The sequence below is a fragment of the Opisthocomus hoazin genome, chromosome 24 (genome assembly GCF_030867145.1).
Source record: "Opisthocomus hoazin isolate bOpiHoa1 chromosome 24, bOpiHoa1.hap1, whole genome shotgun sequence".
NCBI lineage: Eukaryota > Metazoa > Chordata > Aves > Opisthocomiformes > Opisthocomidae > Opisthocomus > Opisthocomus hoazin.
Window position 1 is genome coordinate 7,039,668 of NC_134437.1, and position 24,397 is coordinate 7,064,064.

At 43.7% G+C, this 24,397-nt stretch overlaps 1 protein-coding gene and 1 long non-coding RNA gene across 8 annotated transcripts in view; one reads left to right on the plus strand and one right to left on the minus strand.

Annotated features, from left to right (window-relative positions):
• Positions 1-5,344: 5,344 nt before the first annotated feature.
• Positions 5,345-15,168, minus strand: LOC142364043 (uncharacterized). 2 transcript variants are annotated; one of them, XR_012766113.1, is made up of 5 exons: positions 15,097-15,168; positions 14,914-14,985; positions 13,994-14,110; positions 10,498-10,629; positions 5,345-5,467 (listed from the first exon to the last, which is right to left on the minus strand). It is a non-coding gene; the product is annotated as an uncharacterized LOC142364043 (long non-coding RNA). The 2 variants fall into 2 exon arrangements; XR_012766112.1 differs by lacking the exon at positions 15,097-15,168 and having other exon boundaries at positions 14,914-14,993.
• A 782-nt stretch (positions 15,169-15,950) lies between these two features.
• The window catches only part of ARHGAP32 (Rho GTPase activating protein 32), a 275,382-nt gene continuing 266,935 nt past the window's right edge, over positions 15,951-24,397 (plus strand). For 5 of the 6 annotated variants that reach the window (XM_075442313.1, XM_075442318.1, XM_075442319.1 and 2 more), the window contains exon 1: positions 15,951-16,112. The gene's annotated coding sequence lies outside the window, so the exon portion shown is untranslated. The remainder of the gene's footprint in view (positions 16,113-24,397) is intronic. The other variant, XM_075442315.1, reaches the window with a different exon arrangement.

Genomic DNA, 24,397 nt, shown 5'->3' on the forward strand with positions numbered 1-24,397 from the left:
GATACTTCATGTTTCATTATCAGTTTGGATGAAGAGCCGTCTCCCATCTCTTTCTAGTGCTGCGTTAGCTTCTTTCCTACCCTGTTATACCTCCTTTTCAGTAATAGCTGTCCTATCTTCCCATACAATTATGACATTTTATTCCAAGACAAAGGAAAAGGGAATTTGTTCCTTTAGAGAGCTTTCCTCTGCACACAATGCTTTCAGGCATCTGCCTAGATTTATATAATCTGACAGTTTAAAGATGGAACAATAATAACAATGGCAAGACTTGACATTTTTTTCCAGCAGCTCTCAAAGCAATGCAGTGTTCTTCCATCAACATTAATTAAGTCTTAAACCATTGCCAGTGTTTTTGTAAATGGGAAATCTTAAGCACACAGTGGTCAAAAGGACTTGCAGGGTGTCACAGGAGTCAGTAACACATTTAGGAACCGAGTCCAAATATCCAGACAATTATGGTTAGGCCTAATTGTTCCTTATTCCTTTCCACTACTTAAGTAAAGTGTGTTTCTAGCGTGCTGGTTTATAAGAAGCGGCTGTACTTTGTGCCTTGCTGCTCTCTTTCTCTTTCCCAGCCCACATAGCATCAGGCTGAATCAATACCCAACACTGCAAGGATACTCTAAAGCAGTGCTTGAAATGCTAAACCTTGCGATGTCATACTCAAGATTTACACAGGGCGCTGGACCACAGCAATAGAAGACTACTGATATTGAGTTACCTTGTATTGTTAGGCAAAAAACACACAGCAATAAGAGACTGAAACCTTACCAGGTATAATTTAGCATGGTTTTACTGAACCCAGAAACTCTAGACCAAGTTAAACCAGTCAAAGCTGTGATAGCAAGACTCAAAGGAAGTATTTAACGTGCATAAAACCATCAAGATCTGGAATTTCATCAAAATAAAAAGATAAGTATTGTGCTTGAACATTCACGCCAATCTTAGGAAAAGGTCCAGAACAAGACTGGGGGTGAGATTTTCCCCATACCCTCCCTCTGTTGCCTAAACAAAGGAGAGCGAGGTTATTTCCATCACAGCTCTGCCTTGTGCTGCACAAAGAGCAGAGCGAGTTCTGGCAGTGCTCGGACCTGAAAGGCAACATTGTTCGAGTGACATGACAGCCAGTCAGCAAGAAAAGCGTTAACCCAAGTCTGGGTTTGCATTGCCCCATCGCTGAAAAGGCAGCAGAAAAGAATCGTGACTTCTGGGCTTGGAAGGCTGAGAACGCACCAGCTGTAACTTCAGCTGTATCGGTAACCACTACTTTAAAGTTTTAGCATGCTTCATACACCCATTCCTCCTGAATAGGAAACTAATGAGTGGCATAAAATGTGCTGTTAATTAAAAGCTTCTAAAACGCCAAACCTTCTACATGCTTCAGCTCAAGTCAGCAGTTCTGCCGGGCTTGGTTTAGGCTGCAAACCAGCCCGCAGCCTCTGGCAGCAGCGTTCAGCTATTCAGAAAGATGTTCAGCCAGTATTTAACCCACTGTTGAGAGACATCCACATCTTGTTTAAATTTATCAGACAGCTTGCTCCTGCTAAGAAACATTTGACATGGCAGAGCTCTGCCAGACAGCTCAGAGGTTGTGGTTTCTGTCTAGAGGACCAAAGCCAATGTTAAAAACATATACGGAGCACTCTAGCTCAGTGTGGTCAAACAAAACGCAGTAAATCTACCTCAACAAGAGATGCCTGCAGTGCTGCGCAGAAATAGGTCCCCAATAAGCTCGGGTCATAATAGAATTCATACAGCACAGGGTCTATCTTACAAAAGGATGCGTGCCTCTTGCAAATTAAGAGGCATTGCCTATGTTTACCATTGAGGTACGTTGTGCAGTACATCAAAAAAAACATGCTGGAGGAGAAGAATGTTCTGTTTCACAGAGTAAAGCTGTCGGTATTTGTTTCTGCCGTGATGCAAATGAGGCAAGCAAACCCCATCCAAATCGAAATCAATTTTCTTGCTATTGTGGCACATGGGATGAAGCAGCTAGTCAAAACGAGAAACAAAAAAAGAGGGACGAAAGGAGACTGAGTAAGTCACAGCATGCTGATCAGATCTCCCAGACTTCCAGCTGCCTAAAAGTTCAGAGACGCAACAGAATCTACTTGTCACTGCAAAGTTTCTTAATGTCCTTGGATGAAATAACTTCACGCTTATAAATTGCCTTTCATGTGAAATCTTTGAGATAAGAATCTCCTTATTTTATGTAAAGCACCTAATGTGCTGAAGAAGTAATTGATTGACTGCTGTCAGCAAGCACTACTATTACATGGGCTGCATTCTTCACCTAGAGACCTAACTGGATAATTACAGCTTTAAAAATGAAAAATCTAAAAGAACTCAGGCAAGGAAAGGTGGGGAACAGTTTCTGCAGCATTTGTTCCTCACAATAATTAAAAAGAGGTTTCTCCAAGAATTCATGGATTAATATACAGAAGACTAGATATTAAATTAAATAGATAGCATGGAACATTCTCCTCTCATTTTGTTCCAAATTGGTGTACAGGATGAAGAACTTGCTTTGCAAGGGATGCTCTTGTTTAAATGGCTTGATAAATTGGATTCCTTTGATGCTGTTTGCGCTTGCCTTCCTTAATCTCTCCTAATCATAATAATGATTTTTTGTCTGCAATGCATGTGACCTACTTCCACATTCCCCCTATCCTGCTGTTCTTTTCTGTCTGTATTCTCTGTGAAGTATCTGCACTTCCCGCCCCCCCCCCCCCCCCCCCCTTTTTCCATTAAAAAATTATCATGGAAAAATTCTTCAAAAAAATTTAAGATCCTCAGGCAAATCAGGAGATGTTTTGATTCTCACCACCCAGTGAATGCTGGAAACCTCATGGTGGGATTCTTCCCCTTTAACCAGTCCAGGCATCAACCTTTATCTGTCTGAAGATACTGTTAGTCTACATGGAATTTGTCGAAGTATTTGAACCACAAGGTGCTAAGAGACCTACAAACTCCAAGCAATAGAATTCAATTTTTAATCACTCCAGCAAAAAAAAGAATTTGGTAGCTAAAAAAAAAAGAAGAAAAAAGCAACTTTGACACAGGGACAGAAAGAAAATAACTAGCTTTAAATATTGGCAGGTGCATCACTTCAGATAAATTAGACACCATCCATCCTGAACTCTGTCTGAAGCAGAAGGATAGCGCAGGGATTAGGGTTTTAACAGAGAATTTAGAATTAGGGATTACAGTCCCTGCTCCACTACAGCCGGTCTACGCAGCTTTGGCCGTTTACAAAACAGGGTTAACAGTTTTTCTCCCCTCTCAGCAATATTAAGAGATGAACAACACTGAATATTGTCAGGCTGTTAAGGCTAAATACAATCAAAAATAAATAATTCTTGGACAGGATCTTGAGCACCTAACATGGGAGCTTCATGGGCATTTAAACTGAATGCCACAGCCCCTCTGACCAGTACCCAGGTATTGCTGGAAGCATGCTAATTCAAGATTCTCTTATTAACCGAGAAGTATCCTGGGAAGCTGTAGTTTTGCACAGACCTAAACAGGCCCTGATCTGAGCAGCAAAGCACTTCAACTCATGTGTAAATTCTGGTATAATCCAGGAGAGAAGCGCAATGTCTTTTTACATCCTAAGCTCAGCAGTCACCTTAGTTTCTACCTTTCTTTTTGGTTTTGTTTGCTTGTTTGTTCTTTACCTGAGACTGAGATACTGGTGCAATAGGTGCCATAAAAACATGGAAATGGCAGCTGGTTGCATGCAAACCACTTCCCAACACACGTAGGTGCTGATGTGTACCAGAGTGCCACAGCGCAGAGGAACTGAGAACAGCAGCACAGGGAAGTTCAGGCCAAATCTCCATTTGTGAGGCTGTACCTCTTGACAAAGCACGTAGCAATAAGATGGGAAAGGGACTGAATCTGAAGAAAGTCAGCTGAGACAGAATAACACTGAAGACCTCAGGACAGTTACTATTTCTGCTCAGACCTTAATTATTTTCCATTTTTTACCAACTCCACTCTTCCCTGGAGATCAGGAGTGGTAATAGAAAAGCAGCTTTTGCATCAAGAAAGTAATTTCTTCCTGCATTTCTGGCATACCCCACTAGGAAACCATTAGCAGAGGTCTTCCCTGCAGATTCTCATTTGAGAGCCAGCACTCCCGCAGACTTTGCACCATTCTGTTTCAGCGACACTCCAGTCTTCACTTGATGTTTTAAGTGTCTCGGGACCAAATAAGTGAGCTTGCTATCTGCCCTGAGAATTCGACTGTCTGGACATGCCTGGCTTTAGACATATCCATCCAGCTGAGTTAGGCGGGAGTCGAGCAGCTGCATGCACAAACTCCCTTGGTGGTGTACCTTCTGCTGTGACTACAAAGCAGTGAATCAGGTAACTGGAAATACAGCATGGATTACCACCAGGCAAAGCGTAGTCACCAAGCACTGGAATTGCAGCACAGAATCCTTGACAAAACTCAGGAAAAAGAAAAATCAACAGTCCTAATTTCCCCCGTGTGTGTCAATGCTTCTTAACTAATTGCATCAGTAGCAGTATTCCTGATTTGATGCAGCATGGGGGAGAACCTGGGCCCATGTTCAGGGAACAAAATGTTTCGAGCCAAGCAAGCAAAGACAAAAGGACAACAGGAACCAAAGAGTGTTGTAGCTGCTCCAAGAACGCAAGGCAGTTAGAAAAACAGTCTCACAAGTAAATTGCAATAAATTGCAGGTACTGTAGCAGCTAGAGAGCTACGAAACAAAGATATTTCCTGTGCAAAAAACCAAGTAGCATGACATAAAAGAAGAACTAAATTTAAAGGGACAACCATCTTCACTCTGTGTTTTCCAAAGCTTTCAACACTTTTGTGACAAACCAAGACACCCTAATGTAGCAGCATCCAAGCGGGTCTCACTTCACCACAAAATCTCTGAAGCTATTCTTACAGATGCCAAGCCAAAACACAACGAGGACACGTGACCAAAGTCCCACAGCTTGTCCCTGGCAACAGAAGAGCTGGATCTAGACCTCCCACAGTTCAGGCCAACATCTCAATGCTGGACTCCCTTTTAACACACACGCCCCCCATACATGCCCACCTACAAGAAGGGGTGGGAAACTGGACTCAAGCTTACTTTATTTTCTTTACTAGAAACCCAGTGAATCAGCTCTTCATGAGAGAGTGCAGAATTATGCGCATGCAACTGTTCAAAACTCAGGGGAATGCTGAAAGACATCATTTTCTCCCTCCTGTCCTCAATACCTTACATGAAATGAATTTGCTGGGTGCCATTCCTAGCACCAACACCACCAAGCCCACCATTCTAACAGTGTTTGCTGTCTTGTCAGATACCTTCCAGAGACTGAAGAGCTACTTCATCCAAAAGCCATTCTGCTCGCACTGGGCATTCAGTGGATTAATTACAGCTCTCATTCCCACTGGCTATCCTGCACTTGCCGGAAGAACTGTGCAAAAACTCCCCTATAAATGAGAAAAGAAAGACTCTTAGAATAAGCAGGCTTAAAAAACAAAAAAAACCCCAGCTCTTGACTGGAGTATATCTGTCTAATAGCTAATTATGATGCTAAGTCATGGAATCTGATGATAAAAAAAAATTAGCTATCCCCAGAAGACATACAATCTAATAAATGTTCATTGCAAATCTAGCTCCTAAATCTGCTGCCCGCTGAGATAATGAAGAATGATTCAGCCAGACCCAGGCATCTTTTTAATTTCAGATGCGAAACTGCTCAGTGTTGTGTGAGGCTGCTGCAGACAGCAGCAAGGTAACCCAGGGGGGACAATCAAAGTGCAGAACAGGCTGACACAGCCCAGACTGCCAGACAGGAGGAGCTCCCTGTCCAATTCCTTGGCCGCTGGAAGATGAGGAAAGAAATAGGGCCATAATGAAGGCTCGGGGGCAACAACTGCCAGTAGGACTCCTGGCTTAATTTTTGGTTTCACATTGCTGTAAAGATGCATGTGTGTTCATGTCCAGCCCATCTATGGAACAGAGATAGATTCTGCTCTGAAAACTTTGCTCCTTATTAGCTATTCTTCTTCCATCACAGCAATCCTCACGTGTAATCTGATTCTCTGGCAGGTATTTTTATCTATTAATGCTACTGAAAAACCTGCACTTGCCCTTTGGGTAGCAATACCTGGTGACTCTTCTTAATCTCTGAGCTGAGAACAAAGCTATCATTATATTACCTTCAAAAAATGATCAGCAGCTCCAGTGATGTAACATTAAGCAACAAAACTCTCATCTATTAAATAAATTGGGATGTGCTTTCTGTTTTCTGACCTACTTATTTAATTAACTTGTATTTTCCAGGGGCTGACAGCACATGGCTCCACTCCAAGGACAGCCTGAGAGTCTCCGTACCATGTGCGAGCTCCAAAAAAGTGCCACAGTTGACGATGCAGCATTTTAAAACCAACTTCCAGATGCAAGGAGGTACACTTCCCATCCACCCCCTGACAGAGGAGCCCAGCGGGTAAAACCTTCAACTTCTGAATTGGCATGTAAAGCATATATTAGGCAACTGTCCTTGTAAGGGATGTTTCTTATGACTTTCTTGTTTACTTGCCCACAGGCCAAAATGCTTGGCCCAACTGTCATTCTAGGATGCTCACAGAGAAAGCAATCACATAAAAGCATTGCAGACTTGACCTAAGGCCAATTTCTCTCCTGTGTAAGTTAAATCAATCAGCAAAGCAACCTTTTCGCTAAATTCTGTTTATTTCTCACACTTTCTCTTTCCTACTTATTGCCTAAAGCTACCCTCAACCTTTCTCTTCCTTCCAGTGTTTTTTTTTCCTCCAGTTTGTCCCCGCTCCCACAGCCCCATAAGCTATCTGGCTCTCTCTGTGATGCTGCCTCCCCTTATCTGGGATTCTCGACCAGTGCCTGAGGGCCAGAGTAGCCTTTGCTGGCTGCAGAGCAAGCCTGGAACAACCAAGTTAATCTGCTGCTTCTCAGCATCAGCTCAATTCCTGCAGGCATTTTCTACAAAAGAACTTTACTGAGCCCTTTATTACTATGCCCCATAGGTACAAAAAGCTGGGACACTACCTTGCATGTGCTGTTGAACTTGCCACATCTCTCGTGCACAGTTCTTACCACCTCTTCTGCTAACTCTCATGACATTTATTCTGGCTTGGTACACAGGAGGTCTTCCATTGAAGATTTCTCCCTCTCCTGATACAGATTTTTGGGCTGGCTAATGCCAATAGCCAGGCATCTCACGCATGCCAGCAACAACCACCTTTTACTTCCAGTATTATAGTCCTGGTATGGTAGAAGTATTGTAGTCCCAGTATGGTAGTAGTATTATAGTCCCGGCACCTGCACAGCTCTGCAGCTAGGTATCAATCCTGAAGTGCACTGCTGTTAAGTTCAGTGTTCATATCCTGACCTTGCTCTCTCTCTGCTGTCTTCTATCCCATTCAGGTTGAACTCTGCAGTTTTAACCTTCTTTTAATCTACAGATTAAGCTTTTTATAGAGTACTTCAAGTGAAATAACGTCTATACAAGCCTAAAAGAATTATGTGGTGATGTCCACCCTGCCCTTAAAAATGACTGTGATTTCTGGTTTTTTTACTGCAGCAATACTAGAAATTGACCCTTAGCACAGAAAAAGTCAGGGTGATGTTTTAGATGATTCCAAAGTAGTTTAGCAATTTTCGACCATAAGTTCTGCGAAGGCAAGTACTGAGTTTTGAGCTGTTTTAAAGTCTTCAGCTTTATAGTTCTGTAGCCTATGTCATGGCTCAAAGTTAGCTACAGGTAATCTGTGAGGGCTCAGAGCGGGTGATACTCAAAGACTCTTACAGTTACATTCCTACAGAATCATTTATTTGCTTAAACAAAACACCATTCAGTATCCTGGGTTAACAAAAGAAGTTTTGATTTAAAACTATGCAAATAACCATTGGTTGACTGCTAGATTAGTTAATTATTCTTACTAAAGAATGTGCTCCAAAACATAAAAAGCCTTCCAGGGGCTCCTTTTCCGCCATTTGTAAAGCGCACACAACACAGGCAAGTTGCCACAAATATTTACACTCTTGAAGTAACTTCTGCAAAAGATCAGCTGAATGGCTAAGCTTAACTGAGTGCCCTGCCCTGAAAAATTGACCTGAAGCAGCAAGACCTGTGACAAAACATTAACAAATAACTCATTTGCAAGAGAAGGGTTCCTTTACTTCCATCAGTATATAGCTGGGACACCCAACCACTAGAAGATTTAAATACCTCTTCTTATAATAACTGATTATATTTATAGACATTTGTAGATATTTTCATCCTCCGCATAAATATGCAGGACTCATTCCTGTTTAGCACTGAGCACCAGTACCTTACAGCAGCAACTGCTGCTGATGGTAGTAACCGAGTTCTCAGAAGCCAGTATCAACTTTGGCTTCCCCCAGTTCCAAGATGGGTATAGGAAAACAAAAATTCTGCTCTTATGTGTAAGTCTATAAAGACAGAGCAGTTCTCAGCTTGTGTATTTGATGTCAGTAACCACCCTGAGCTTTTGGAGAGTTTACAGCTGAATAAAAGAGCTTAGTTCAGTCACAGTTCTTACAGCCAGCTGTTGGAAAGTATTAGCCATCCCTGAATTTCACAGTATGTTTGTTAACATGAAAAAAAAAACTAATTTAACAAAAGCTTGAAAAACAAACTGCCCTCTCTCCTTAGATGTGGGATCAGTTCCCTCAAACATCAGAACAGCAAAAAAGCTGCCTCAGCCCTTGAGTTCTAAGGCAGATTCAGATTTCACCAAAAATTTCACTGCTCTTCCCCATGCTGATTAACACCACTAAAACACAGCACGGTCATCCGTGCAGCAGGGGAACTCCAGACATGTCGGAGGTGCACATGAAGCGCTCCAGTTCAAGAAAGGAATAAACGGAAGATTAATATGGGACACAGCAAAATAACAAGGTCTTGCTCTGTCATGCTTGGTCTTCAACCACCTTGACAGCACAGCCTTTACCTTTGCTCTGCACTGTAGTAGTACTTCCCCAAAATACAACTTCCTTGTATTTGGCTATGTCTAGAGGGCACGTGAGGGGAAAAACCGTCCACATCTTCCCATAAGCCACAGCCTGCCAAATATCTGCATCGCATGTGACACTTTCATGCTTGACAGCTCTGTCAGGCTCTCCTGGAAGCTTCATGAAATGCCATATGTCCATCCCAGCTCCAGAAGGCAGCTCTGCTTCTGCTAACAGGTACCCGAGGCTGTTTCTAGTACCTGCACTGTGCAGCCCCTCACTTTCCCTCCTTTCACTCGATCTTCTTGCAGGTTTGCAATTCAGCGGGCGCGACTAGAAAGGCAGAGTTCAGATCTCATCCCAGTTTGCACCCTGACAGCCCGTCACTTTGTTCTAAGCTCTCCCCATCTCATCATCCCACCTCCAGATTCCCTCCCTTGGTGTTTGCAGGCACCCACCTAGCAGTCATCCTTCAACTTCTTAGCCTTTTTTCCAACTAAAGAGCTTCTAGACTTCATTCCACCTGCTCAGGGTTACAGCAGCCCAACTCTACGCCAACCCGTACCCAACACTTGGATATTAGGAATTGCCACAGTTATCACAACAACTGGATGTTATACCTCATGTATCAGGGGTTAAGCCACTCTTTAATAGAGATGGAGAAAATTTAACATTAAAAATACAAGATACTGCACACTTCTCACAGGATACTTGTCCAGCTTGTGTAGCTACACCTCAGGCCTGATCCAATCTGCTATGTTCACTCACTTCAGGCAACGGAGAGACATGAATAGGAACAGGCAGCTCTGACCACACAGTCATAAATATACAAATTCTTACACAACATAATTTGCATTAAATATGATGGACAACTGCACTAAATCAGTCGCTGTGAAAACAAAGCAGGGTCTGGACCATCCTGCATGTCTGATCTCCACCCAACAGTGTCTCTCTCTTTCCCAGCTAAGGTACAGTGCTAGATAGCAGGACATTGCCAGGTTTCCCTCAGCCCAGTATCTTTACTCACTCAGTGGCATGCTATGATGTTTGAGGTTCATATTCTTTCTCAGCTCTTTCCTCACGGGGTGGGTACAATGCTAGCATGTCCCAGTTCACACCAAATCCCCCAACCCAGGGTCATTTCTCCATAGAAAAAATATCCAAGTGTCAAGTTACTAAACAGGGATCTCGAGCACTTGCGTAGCAAGTCACAGAAGTGCAGAGCAAGTGCTAAGTCTATTCAGTCTTGCAGGGCCTCTGCTTACATGCTTCATATCTGGTCTCGTTACCAGAGCAAGCTGAGGCAGTTCTCTGCCCACGGCAGTGCCCATAACTACCTGGAAAACTGACTGTGTAATGCTCATTCAACAGCTGGGGTATCTGTCTCAGATTATATTAAAAAATCATAAGTCTGAACTTCAAGAAAATGAGGCACAAGTGGTCTAAAGAGAGAAACTGTGTGAAGACGGAGGCAGCTGCAATACAGTCCTGCTTCCCTTCTCACCAAGGGCACGGCAGCTGGAACACGCTTGCCTGAAGTTTGCTCTCTCGGAGAAACAGCCATGTGATTGACCCGACCAGTCACTTGATTTCACAGATGCTTCATGGCAGTACAGCTCCAGGAACATTCATGAGGCTACAAAGGGGGGATTAAAGGGCAAGCAGTCAGAAGAACAATTTTACTCCATCCCAAGCACAGCATCACATTTGCACGCAAGGAGAAATAAGCCCAGTAACTGGAAGAATTCCATTCAGCAGCCTGTGCGCTCCTCTGGGCAGATTTGACCATCAAAGAGACAGGCTGGCATAGAAAGTTACATTCTGCTCTGCCTGTATTTATACATACTTGAACATTACATATGCATAGTCCTAGAGACTATGCATGTACACTAAGAATATTTTGTAAACACCAAGACGTTCAGGGCTTTAAAAAAATCCATTTATTCCGTTACACTCCTAGTCTTCCTCATTGCCTCATATAAGCAAACTGTTCTCCACAGGGGTGACAGAACAGCAATAATTTTAAAGGGGTGGAAAAATGTCCAATTCTTTGGGTAAAGGCTACAGAATATTGCAAATGTATACTGTTGCTTGCAAGCATTTTGAGTATTCAATGACTATTTCAGCCAAATCATTTCAGAACATGGTAATCTTTTTGCTAAATATTCTAAATGTATGGTTCATTAAAAATCTGATCTCAGTTATGCTGAATGCGTATCTTTGTGAGTCTAGAATTCACTTGGATTTACAGTGCTGTCCCTGTGTACAGAAATGTGCCCAGCTAAAGGATCCGTAACACCTATGCGTTGGTATCTGGGGGTTGTTTCATCTTGGGGATAGTGGGGCTCATGCCCCCCCCCCAACTTTTTAACCCTCAATAAAATCTTTGAGTTGCCTACCTCTGATGCTAACCATGTACAACGCATATGCCAGCATCACACCTGACTTAAACACATTATTTATCTATCTTCCTGTTTATCACTCCTACTAGAAAACATCATGCAACAGCAACAAATCATGGCATCATTGATGAACAGCTAAGGCTCTGTTCCTGGGTGTATGCCGTACAGCAAACAGCCATGTAGTCACAGGATGGCATCTCTCTCATGTCGTGTACACCACACCCTTTCCTCTTCCAAGGATGAGCAGCTTTAAAAACATAGATATGTTTTCAGTTTTGTCCTACATGAGTCAGGTGGATTCTGATACCTAAAGATACTAGAAAAAAAAATCTAGCCACAACATACTGCAGCAAAAAAATCTCACTAATCTTTGAGGAACAGGAGCCGAGATGTCTGAACACAAAACACTCAGAAATGGAGCACAGCATGTTGCAGAGTGACAAGCTGAGCAAAAAGCCAGAGTCAATACATCCATTACCAGCAAAATGCCTATTTATTCTCTCAAAATATGGGTAGGAATATTGGTAAAGATGGGTAAAGCTTCCTCCAGAGCGCTCTCAAACATGCCAAATTTGCTCCTGAAGTTGGATGAAGTCTCCTGCTCTTATCACTAACATTTCGGGGAGAAAAGCCTGGCTTCAGTTGTCAATAGCAATGGTCCTACTGGCCTCAACAGAGGCAAGATTTCACACTTGATATCTCTGCCCTGAGTTACAAGCTATACCAAATGAAATCAAGATTAACTTAAAACTGAAGTTAATGAAACCAGCTGCATTTTTATGTTCATGCTTTTTTCTTGGTAGTGAAACACTGGCTGGTTTAGCTCCATGAGGATTCTGATAAATCAGATAATTTCTCCCCATATTAATTATCCAGAAGCCCCAGTCCAAATACAGAAACTGTGCATCAAGCTCTCTAAACATACAATAGTGATCTGTCTGGCTCCCACAACCCAGAAAGGGTTCGCCTTTCTCCCTCGGTTATGTATATCCAGGAGATTTACTCTCTGAAGGGTGGCAGGAGTTGCCTCACTCCTCTCCCAAATCTGGCACGAGGCATGACTAATGCTTGTGATGTGCCCTGAAATACTGGGAGGAAAGGTGCTACAGAAATGCAAAGCAGCCTTCAGGAACAGCAATACATTGTCTCTCACTCTTCCTTTCCCCCACCTTTTTTTTTTCTTTCTTTCACAATTCTTTGTTGTGGTCCCAGTTTATTTCGTAAACAGAGTCTAGTAGTGTTTGGCAATGGCATCAGCATCTTCTCAAAACAAACATGTAAAGCTCAGAAGGAACCTCCAAGTGCAACTGATTGTCTCAAACATTTATCATTTCACTCCAAGAAAAATATCCAAGCGAAGCAGAACACAAAGTCAAGGAAGGAAAGATACAGTGTTATCTCACATAAGTATCTTTTCAAAGCACAGCCAGGCCAGCCTATATAAAACAAAACTTTGAACTAGCTATCAACATAGCTGCTCCCTACCACTTCTCTCAGCGGAGGTTGAGGCATCTTCTCATTGACATTCCTGGACAAAAAAAGCCACCCCAAAATCCCCAACCCTTCTAAACCAGGAAAAATCCCTTTCTTCAGTTTCCCTAATCTTGTCCCTTGAGTCGGGAAAAAAAGACAGCGGGGGAAGAAAGTACACATGTAACAAGCCATGCAGCTCTAGAAAATCCTCACTCAGGAGAAAAAAATTCAGACTCTTGACAATAAATAAATATGCACCAGTTTTTAAAAGCTGAAACAAAAAAATCAGATCTGGAGGAACTGACACCTAGCAATATTCCTCCCTCTCATCTTTTGGGTACGTTTTTTTCCCCCTGAAAGCACTGGCTGACTTACTGATGAGGTGATCAGGGCCGAGTGACCTTCAGATCCAACATGAAAAGGGCAGACAAGCCCTGTGGACACACAGCAGCAACCTATAACTGGCAAGGGCTGAAGCAATTCAGATCAGTCCTTTGCTGTTTGGGTGAGCTGGATACAAGGGCTCTGTGCTCTTCATTCAAGTTGGAGCATTTCCTGGCACAGTGAAGAGTTATTAAAAAGTTTTCCAGAAAATGAGCAAGACCAAGGGCTGACGAACAAGAAACAGAGAAAGTTTGAGACGGGAAAACATTCTCCCCCATTTAAAAAAAAAAAAGCAAAGATTTTCAGACAAAAAGTAAAGGCAATGAGCTTCAAATCACAAGTCACAAGCTTGGTGGGAAGCAGTTAAAGGGGAAATGCAGCAGGGATCCTCAGCACTGAGTCAAGACCTTTCTTTGATCTCCAGTTTTCTCCAGCTGCATTCCCATATGCAGCCCACCATTTGTTTTTAGTTAGACATAATGAAAAATACTCTGCTTGGGAAGAGCAACAAACAAGCCTTGCAAAAATCACATAGTGACAGCCAGTCAAAATAAGGAAGAACCAAAACAGTAAAAGAGATGACGGCATCTAATAAAGAGGGAAAAGCTCAGCTGCTTGGGGATGCTCTGGGTATCTTTCATCCAGGAATTTCAAAGTCACTGGAATCAGTGATGGACAGATAGGGATCACCTACTCACACATTACTACATTTGCAGTCTCGTACACATGGAGCCAACAAACCTGCTTCCAGTGCCCCAAGGTTGTATCAGCAGTGAGCCATGCAGGTACGGTCCTGGCTCACCCCAAGTAACTTGTCAGGCTTGACAGGATCAGAGCTGCGCTTCCGTGTGCTACAACCTACAACAGATCACATGATTTTGCCTTGTCATCATTTTAATTTATGTAGTTTCTGCATCCTCTTTTGTTTATTAGCCCACATAATTAAACTCTTCCCCATTTTGCAACATTGTCACAATTTGCTGTCTCCTTACACACAGAGCCCCAAACCCACCAATGTTCTTAGCCCCCGTTTTGTCTGTTGGCATCTGGCACAGCATATGCTGCCACGGAGCAGTTCCCACGTCTCGGAGCTATTGTTCCAAACCCCGCACACTTACAGTTATCATCAGTTACGCACAACAGGCTTTGAAAATTTTCATTGCAACAGCTAAAAATTCTTCTAAATTAAAGCTTACAACTTGGAACTTCTGCATGCTTACGGCTTGCTTTCATTAGTCACCCAATACACGAGCAAACAGTAGTATCATTTCTCCAAATGCTCGGGATCGCTGGCATCACCAGAGCAGTCCTCACGTAAATTACATACTGTATTCACAGTGTTTCCACAGATGGAAGCGAAAACCAAAAAGCATCAAATCCAGCTTGTGGAATAGTTTCACCTGTGCCTCTCATTTAAAACATTTCTATTAGGTGGGCCATTGCGTATTTGCTTTTGCAATGCAGGTGGAGCTGTCATCCTGGGGTTAAGACAAAGCACATACCACAGCTCTCAGGTGAGCTGCCAGGTGGATGGCAACACGTGTGACCCATAACACAAACCCGCGTTGCTCAGAACCGTGCCCCTGGGCCCACACCAAAGGCAGAGCACGCTCTCAGAGTAACTGCTTTGCAATGCCACTGCCAAAGGAATAAATACGCACCAGCAATCAGGTTTTTAACCTCTGCGGTCAGCAAACGTCGTAATTATCAGGAAGGATTTTCCACCTTGCCTCCTGCCAGCAAAATCAAGTCATGTGTTTCTGAAAATGCTAATGATACAATAAGGCACTTTATAAAGCAGTTTGGCCAGGTACTGAAACACAACACAGGGGTAACGTTTCTACCAGAAAGCTCCTCTGCTGAAGCACTGCAGGTCCTTTCCTTCAGCAAGGCACTTCCCTCACCTGGAGAGCAGAGTCTGTGGCTGGAATTAACCTTTAGGCTGGAATTAACCTTTTCTGATAAAACAACGGTGTCTCAAGACTAGATTGAACACATTTGAACCTCAGGAAGAAAGGAAGGCTCTGTATCGTGAACAGGGCGTGCAAGGTGCCTGCCCACCAGCCCTGCTATGGAGGGAACTCGCCTTTCCCGGCCTTGCTCTAACACAAGGGAGGTGGGAGAGCGCTGGTGCAGGCTGGCACCCACCCCTCGGAGACCCAGCGTGCCTGCCCCCAGCAAACCAACCAAAAACCGACAAACTTCGGGACCTCTCCGGCAAGGCTTCGAGCGCTCCCCCTCCAACGCCATCTCCTCAAGTGCCAGGAGCAGCCTCAACGCCAGCCCGCCGAGCTCCTTCCCTCAGCCACCCCACCACCCCCGCACCCCAGCTCGGCCCCCCCAGGGCGAACGCCAACCCCCCCGAGCCTCACCTCACACCTCAGCCGCGCCTGGGAGCCTCCCACCCCTCCCAGCACCACCATTACCACCAGCCCAGCTACAACCGCCCCCCTTTTCCGTGCTAACCCTCGCCTCACCCCCACACTTGCACCCCCCCCAGCTCCGCGTAGCCCCAGCCAAGCTCCCTACACCCCCCCCACCGCAGCTCCAGGCCCTTCCCGCCGCTGCCGCCCACCCTTTCTACCCCGGCGGCGGGGCGGGGCGGGGCGGGGCGGAGCCAGCGCGCGGCGGGGCGGAGCCAGCGCGCGGCGGTAGCGCGCATGGGCGGCGGAGCCTTTCTCTGAGGGGAGGGGGGGCGTGTGCCGCGCGCGCGGTGCCCCTCGCCGAGGGCTGATTCCGCCGGACCCGTTTCCCCGCCGTTTCCTCACCTGCGCGGCGGCCATGTCGGCGGGACGCGGCTGGTAGGCGGCCGGGAGGGAGGGGAAGCGCCGGGGCTCGGCCCCAGCTGCGGCGGAGCGAAGTGAGTGCGGGGAAGGGGGGGGGGGGGGGGGGGGGGGGGCTTCGTGTCGTGATAGCGCCGTGCATGTCGCGCGGGCGGCGCCGAGGGGTGGGTGAGGGGGCTCGCGCGCGGCAGCCTCGCCAACGGTCGGGGCCGGTCGCGCGCGGGGGCTCTCAGCCTGGCCGTGAGGGGAAAGGAGAAAATAAATGAATAAAAAGAAGTCGTGGCTCGCTCGTGGTGGCTTATTTTTTGTCCGTTTTGTGGGATTTCCCCCCTCCCTTCTCTCTTTTCGCCCATGGTTAGCAGCACGCGTCCCGTCGCCGTCCTCCAGGGCTGGTTTCTGAGGTGAATAAATTCACCTCTCGCCCAGAAATAAATTTTCCGGGAAAGAAATGTGGGATTTCAGCCTGCGGGTGCCGTTCCCCGCGCTTCACAGGCGTGGGGGAAACCGGCGTTGTGCTGCCCGGCCGGCGTGCGGCTGCCGGCCGGCTTTGTGCTTGGCCGCCTGCTCCATTGTGTGGGCTGTCCTCTGCGGTCGTGTTTAATGTGGTGATTTTTTTTTTTAATAATGCCTTGTTAGACCTTTTCAGGTGCGGTGAGCGTCCGTGGGTCTGCTTGGGTCACCGAGGGCGCTCCGCGAGCGACAGCTGTGTGCTAGGAAGCTGTGTGAAATGGAGGAGAGCCCGAGAGGCTTTTCATGCCTCTGTGTGTGTGTGCGGAGATGGTTTTCTCTGGAAGATCTTTAGCTTTCCCACCAAGCTGCAGCAGGGAGGTGAGGACAGGATAGCAGTGCAGGGTCTTGTAAGGGGAAATCCCTAACACGTTTGGACTCTGAGCAATGGCTTCCACTTGAGAAAAAGGTAAATTAACCTTTGAAACTTACGTCTGTGTACCTGACTGTTTTCCTTTCGTAAATTACGCGTCCTGTCTCTTTCTGCCCTGGGAACCTGTCTGGTATCGCAGACCGCTGCTCCAGACCGGACTGATGGCTGTTGAATTGTAAGAAGGTGATGGGAACGAGTTATTTTTTTGTTCCACCGCTGCACTTTCCACATGGGATGGTGTGGAAAACAGCACTTTGGACAGAGGCTTGGTCAGATTCCGCTGGGATGGGCGTCCAGTTTGTTGTGTTGGGCGAGACTGTTGTTGGTAAGAATGCAGTTTGGAGGAGTAGGTGAAAAGGCAAGAAAGCGGAAGGTTAAAATATGCTATTTCATTTCAAGAAAGAGCTATAAACCTAAAGCGTATTATCCGAAAGTGACCGGACACTCCTCTTTGATATGGAGCAGAATGAGTAAGTTTCCAAGACTCCTAAAAGAATATCTGTTCCAGGTGTTTGCTGTTTGATCATGGGATAGATACCTTTTTCTACAGAATAGGGACAAACGTCCTGCACGTGCATATTTAGAGCTGTGCAATTTCTTTCCAACTGCACAGACGTCTTTTCATTCTGGTTTTGCAAAATTAGGTTAGCCTTGAGTGAACAGTTTTTGACTGGTAAGTAAGATATTACATGTTCTTCCTGACGCAAGAGCGAAAAAATAGCTGTGCTTGGAGTGATTTGTTTTCATGAAACTTACCGGAGGTCGTTTGTGCCCTGCCAGGGTGGGTACCCACGTATAGCTGATGGTTTTATATAATGTTTGAACACGTTGGCGCCATCTGGAAGAAGCAAAATTTTATTCCTTTGAGGGCATATAGTGATTGAGATGACAAAGGGTGGAAAAATGGGGTGAGAGTCTGGCAATATGTGTTTTCTAAAACCTGTTATTTGGGGAAACAATAGAACCGAAAGTCTTAATTTGATGTTAATACCTTGCATAATGTACAGAAATATGTACATTATGTATTTTGCCAGAAGGAAATTATTGTTCAATATTTCAGCTTGTGATCTTAACCTAGGATTTGTTTGCTTAAAGTATATTTCTAAAGCTTTTGAAGAAATGAAGAGCGTCTGAGGCAGGTCATCAGAAATATCACCGGGGACTTGTTTTACTTTTTAGATTTTGTGCGTGTTTGTAGCTGGATGTTGCCGTGGTTTTGTGCCACTTGCTGATGGATTGTGAAATACCAGTATCCCAGTTCTTAATAGTCTATGTTTCTGTAATGCAAAGTGAGGGGGAAACTGTGATGTCATTGAATTTAAGGGGGAAGGATTGCAGTGGTGACTTACTGGCTGGGGAGAAGATCCCAGAGGCAGTGGAGGAAATCTAACAAAAAGGGGAATAGTGCTACTTTAGCCATCTTCCCTTGGGCATCTGTTTCTTTTGTGAACTTCTGAAAAGGAAATGTCATTTTGCTGTTTGAATGCGTTGTTTTGCATGAAGTGTCAGACCACATTACGGGGATGATTCCAGTCAGCCCTCCCCTATTTCAAAACAAACACGTCAAACACTGTAATATGTTTATACACAAGTTCAATGTGTTTTTCAGGAACCCAATATACATATTTCCAAAAATAAATGATGTTTTTCATATTTCATTATGGCTAGGAGAGTTTGTATAGGAGAGAGACATTGTAATGGCTTCCCTTGGCCTTTGTCTCCTTCTCACCACAACTAAGAGGAAGATGTTGGCCTCTTCATGACCCGGGGGATTATTTTCATTTGCACTTCCTCTCAATATATTCTTACCCATGTAGTAGTTCCTGTCTGATTCCAGTGGTTGTGAGCCTGGCAAAAGCTATTGTCTCTCAGTTGTTGGCTTGATACTGTTTTGGCTGATCCCAGGGTAAGGGCAGAAAGGGGAAGAAGATATAAAGAGATGTAGGTAAATTTGTGAATTTTACTTGCAAAAACCTGCACTAATTGCTCTCTTGGGTCTGTAAGCGTGGGTGGCTTCTGTCAGGTGTAGCGCATGCAGGTGCGGGGCCAGTTGCCTCTCGCAGCTGTGCTCTTGAACTGCAGCTCTGGTATCTGGTTTCAGCCTTGCATCTTGCACCAGCAGAGCCTATGAGCTTGCTGATGAGGGGCTTTTATGATGAACATGTCTGGTCCAAGCTCGGAAGGGTCCTGACAGACCTATTCTTCTCCACCAGACTTGCACTCACCTTCAAGTTCACATTCTCGCACATGTGATGTCTGTGCTTAGAACAGTGAAAGTTGTTCAGATTCACTGTTTCCGTCTGGTGGCTGCCCTCAGGGTCTCTAATACCGTAATGTGAAAGAAATAAAGTGAAGTGTTTTATCAGCCTTTAAAGTCAACAACTGTTTTCCTTGGAAAACTAAGTCAGTTTGGTATCTGGGGTGAAGCAGGTCGACCAGTCTGGCCAGTTGGAGCATGTGGATTTTCGCAGTGATTTCTATTCTTATGCTAATCCTTTGAACAGGCTGGCTGTGTGCTGTTAGCCAATGCGAGAGAAGGGATGTGCGTACCGAGGGCACGAAAGGGAAGCCCATTTGTTGGGGTTATTGTTGTGTAGATTAGGTCTTCCAGCCAACCAGAACTTGGAGAATGCCATAACCTGAGGATATAATGGTCCAGCTGCGGATCAGGAATCATGTAATAATCTGAACTGGTTTGGTTGCTGCGGTTTCGTTTCAGTATTAATTTTGTGGTTGTGTTTTTTGTTGTTTTTTTGGTGGTGTTTTTTTTTTACCCATGTTGTAGCTGAAAACAAATTATTGTATTTGGTGTTGAACAATTAAAGTTGGAAAACTTACATTTTCTATTTTTAATTATTTTGTTGGATAAAAAGCGTAGGAAGGCAGCAAAGCTGTCACTCCATTGATACAGCTATGAGCAGCTCATTTGAATCCCACTACTGGTGACTTGCTGTATTTCTGCCATGCTGTTTTTCTGTGTTGCCTGAATTTCTGCTGTGTAAAACACTTTAGATATATAGATTGTTGAGTAGTCTGTGTGCGTAGGTTCCTAGGTGTGTCTGTGCCATTTGAAACCAGGTGAAATATATAAATGTTACTCAAAAGAGTTTGTTTGCTGTGTATGTGTTTCCTAGAGATTGTTTTAGAAATAGATAGTAATGAAGTAATGGAGAAGTCTGAAAGAAATGCTCCTAGTTAGTATTTTGTTGTGTATTATACATGCTGTAACTGCATGTGGTTTCACTCTGTAAAGGTTCCTGCTAACGTCCGTGGGGGCTTCTGCAATACAAGTTTCTAGGCTGGGGCTGTTTTTAAGCATGTTACGAAGGCTTCGTGTGTTTTAAGTGGTGGTTTGTGATACTGGAGTCTGTATGCACATGAGTAGATCAGCTTACCATATTTGTGTGCGTGTAGCCTTAGATTCTTCGCAAGTGTACGAAATAATTAAGAACTGCCCTTTAAACTATTTAGTAAATTGGATTTGCTTTACCAGCAGTGGGACAGGAAGTTAATCGTGTTTAAGCTGATGTTGACTTTTCCAATCTGATTTTTCCCTGGGAAGAAACTTTATTACCTGGTTGTTAAATACGTAGTTAATCAGCTGCTGATTGTTTAAGCTGATAAACCAGTGCTACCAGGTTTATTGTAATCAGTTGGGTAAATGTGCCATGTATATGCTTCCTTGTGCTATTGTCTTGCTTTTTGATTAAACACAATATTAACTATCATCATACTAATGATCTGAATATATTTAGGTGGTATTGTCAAGTGATGATTATTACATTTAACTGTTACTCATCACTGGCTATTCTTTTGCTCTTAGTTATGCATGTGTAGGTCTGGAGTTCATAGTGTCATCTATGAATTTCAAGCAGCTGACAATATGGCTCAGAAGCTCCTGTCTGAACTGGTGGTTTAGAAAATACACCCGAATCTCAATTTATTTTTTTAAAATCATTATTTTAAGAACGTGTATTTTCTTCCAGTCTTGTTTCTGTAGCTAAGTTGCAACATTTTGAGCATGTCCTGCTCATGTGGCTTGAAGTCGCTAGTTGAAGCAGTAGTTCAGCATAAACTACTGACCGATGAATCCTTCATCCTCTTGTCACCTCAGTCGCTTTTGCTGATGAAGAAGCTGAAGTTGCTGCCCCCCATTCCCTTGCTGGTGTACCCAATGCTTGTGCCTGTCCTCCACATCTTGGCCTTTAATGTTTGCGGGTGGAAAGCATTGATTTAGTGTATTCATTTATAACTCTCTAAGAATCAGAGAAGGTGGAGTTTCTCCCATTTCCACCGCTCATTCATTAAACCTGGACCACAAGAAGTTTAGAGGCTGGCTTCCTATGGATTTCAGAGTCAAATTAAATGCTGAAGTATCCCTGAGGTTATTTGTTGGATGAAGGGATGCTTGGTCAGCCACAGCCTGAGCTACAGCTCTGGATCTCCTGGCAGTGGATCTGTAGCATAAGGGTCATGTGATGCAAAGCACTGTTCTTGAATAAACTCATTGTGATATTTCCAATTTATGTTGTGGGTGTTTGTTTACTTTTAAGCAGGCTTTGTGCTAGTTGAACAAGTTGTCAGTCCTGTGTTACTTTTTATTTGGCCTTGCAGCAGCTTCTCTATCTCACGGCAAGCATAAAGATATAAAGCAGATGAATTTTTTTTGCAGCAAAAGTTTGTGTGTGTGACATCACATGCTGTAATTCAAACTTTTGTCAGTGGGTAATTCAGCAGTACCCGGACATAGTAGTGGTCCTGCAGCCATGGCCCCAGAATCCAGTTGTAGAGAAGGATGACAGAGATTTAATTACTAGTGGTAAGTTGCTTTTAAGATACAAGGATGAAAGATGATATTCTAAAAGCTTTGTCATCACTTACTGGCAGATTGAGATAATCAGTTTTGCTAAAAATAACTTCGATGGCAAGGTGTTAGGTTCTGTAACTGGTTTGAAAATTCTTGCTTCTTCAAGCAAACCATGTTTAATCCTCTGTGTATTTTGTTATCTGAGATATATTTATCACCAACTAAACAAGTGTCTATTAAAATGTTTCATTTAACTTTTGAGTTTTTGTAATTTCAGTAACACTGTTGAGTGGCAGTTGGGAGGTGAACTTTTGGTCTCCATACTCTGAATGCTCAAGGTGCATGCGAGTGCTCTGAGGGAAAAGAAAAGACTGGTGTTTTGAAAGCAGTTTGATTTTTTTTTTTTTTTTTTTTTTTTTTTTTTTTTTGGTGACACTGTAAAACCAAAAACTTTTCCAAATCCAGATGTTACAATTTGGACACATTCTTACTGACTTCTCAAGGGGCAGGAGCATGGCTATTATGAAGATGAATGTAGGTGGACAACCCATTTCAGTGTAATTTTAAATTGTTGCAAGAGCCTTTCAGTATTTGCTGGGATTTACTCTTTTACTCCTTGTTGTGATTCATGAATGTCTTAGATTTCATAATAGCCAGCCTATGGGCTCTAGCTTGAAGGCACAATTTATATTAAAAAAAAAAAAAAAAGCTTTGATATCTTTTGTGTGTTTTACAAGAGGCATCTCTAGAGAGCCAGCTCCCACCTGCTAGGAGCAATCAATCTTTTGAAATGGCAATCTCCATATTTTTTTAATTTATTTTTAATTCAAAAAGCCTGTTATCCTGCTGAAAAATGCACCTTGCTTGTTTTTTCCCCCAAATTTACATAGCAGCTGATACAGTCTGATAGAATCTTTACAAATTTTATCAACAATTTCCGTATCAGCTTTTCATGGAATGTGAATGCATTTCAGTAGCTGCTTACCATAGCTTGCCCTTATCGTCATCACCTCACCCCTTACACTCTGGCCGGGATATAAACAATAAAAATTGCTCTTTGGGTATTGTTGTTTCCAGTGCGTATATGTGTGTGTGTTTGCATATAATTTTAAAAATTGCTGACAGATACCACTTACTAAAGTGTGTATAATTTTATTATAAAGCTTACAAATAAATGAGCAATAGCTGTAAGTATTATGTTCGACTAAAAAAAATTTTTTGATACAGTCTGTAAACCTAGAGTGTGTCGATCCTTCCTCGCTCCTATGTATATGCAGAAGCGTAATGTGTTTGTTGGAGGTTCATTCAGTAAGCAGTAGTTGTTTTTTATTTCAGAAGAAGTTCTGATAATTTATTCTTGGAAGTAAAAGTGAGATTCCAGGGTCCTTCAGTTGAATGATGTACAAGGCAAGCTTCAGATGTAAAGTTCAATCATTGGTAACTGCTGCAGCTTATTTCATTGAAGAAACAGGAACAAAAGTTTGTTTGTAACTACTCTGGAACTGAGAACAAAGGCTGTGGGGACCTTTGAACCTTTGTGGCTGTGCATCTGAAGGAGGAATTGTTCGAGAATGGGAAAAGCTGCCAGAAGACCAGACAGATCTGCTTTTCCCTATGTCTTTCTACAGCAATGTTCAATGACCACAGTTAAGGGAAAAAAAAAAAAGTTACTTGGAAGACTTTCTTACTCGTTCTTCCCACCAAGCTCTGATTTGGTAATCAAGTGTGCAGGAATGGTTATTCTATCACTTTTTTTCACTGAGGCAAGCTTTAAACAAATGATTGTGTGTGCTTTTTCTTCCTTTTTCTTTTGGAAGAAATCTTAATGATTGATTGCATCCTTAAACATTTCGCTGTCTCTCAAACGTTCTGTGCAAATAATTCTGGCCTATGATGCAATTTGTTTCCCCTGCTTCCTGGTGTTTTTTTAATTTCACAATTATTTTTCATTCTGGGATAGCTGTCTCGTCAAGGAAGACAGGAGGCAATAATCAGTGTTCTGAAGAAATTGCTGCTTCTCTGCAAAATGTGTTGACTGGCACGTTGAGGGTCACGGTCTCCAGTGGCTTGTCCAGCACGAAGGTTCCGCTTCAGGCAGCGATTTGTGCCATATCATTTGCCTTCATGAATCTGACAAGGCTTAGAGATAGGATGGGCTGTACTGAAAGAACATATTCCCTAAATTGCTTTGTGCAGAGAGAGAGAAAGTACAGTACTGAATGTTTATTATTTTTCTTTGAGTAATGAACGTAACACATCAGCTGAAAAAACACAGTTGTTCATTTATATTTCCCAGCCTGTACATGCAGCTCATAAGTGTGCTCAGGCACGCATGTAGTGTTCATGTCTGTCCCTCTTTCTCTTACTGAAGAAATACTCAGTGCTGCTCTGGAATTGCTCGGCGAGAAGGGAAAGGCTGGGGTTGCCCCATGTAGTCTCTCAGGAATTGAATCAGGTCTGCCCTGCAGCCTGCGACTCATAAGAAAGCTGGCAGGAGGTCAGCGCCGTCAAAGTGGAGGCACAGTCTGAGTTCTGGCATCTGGTGTTCTTCTGCCTGGCTTCATTCGGGCACCCTTGGAGAGGGCACTCTCCGCATCAGTTTGCAGGGGAGCGATGTTCAGGTGGCTGCAGCCAGCTTGGCCTGCGAGGGCATCGCTTGGGGGGTTCTCTGGGTC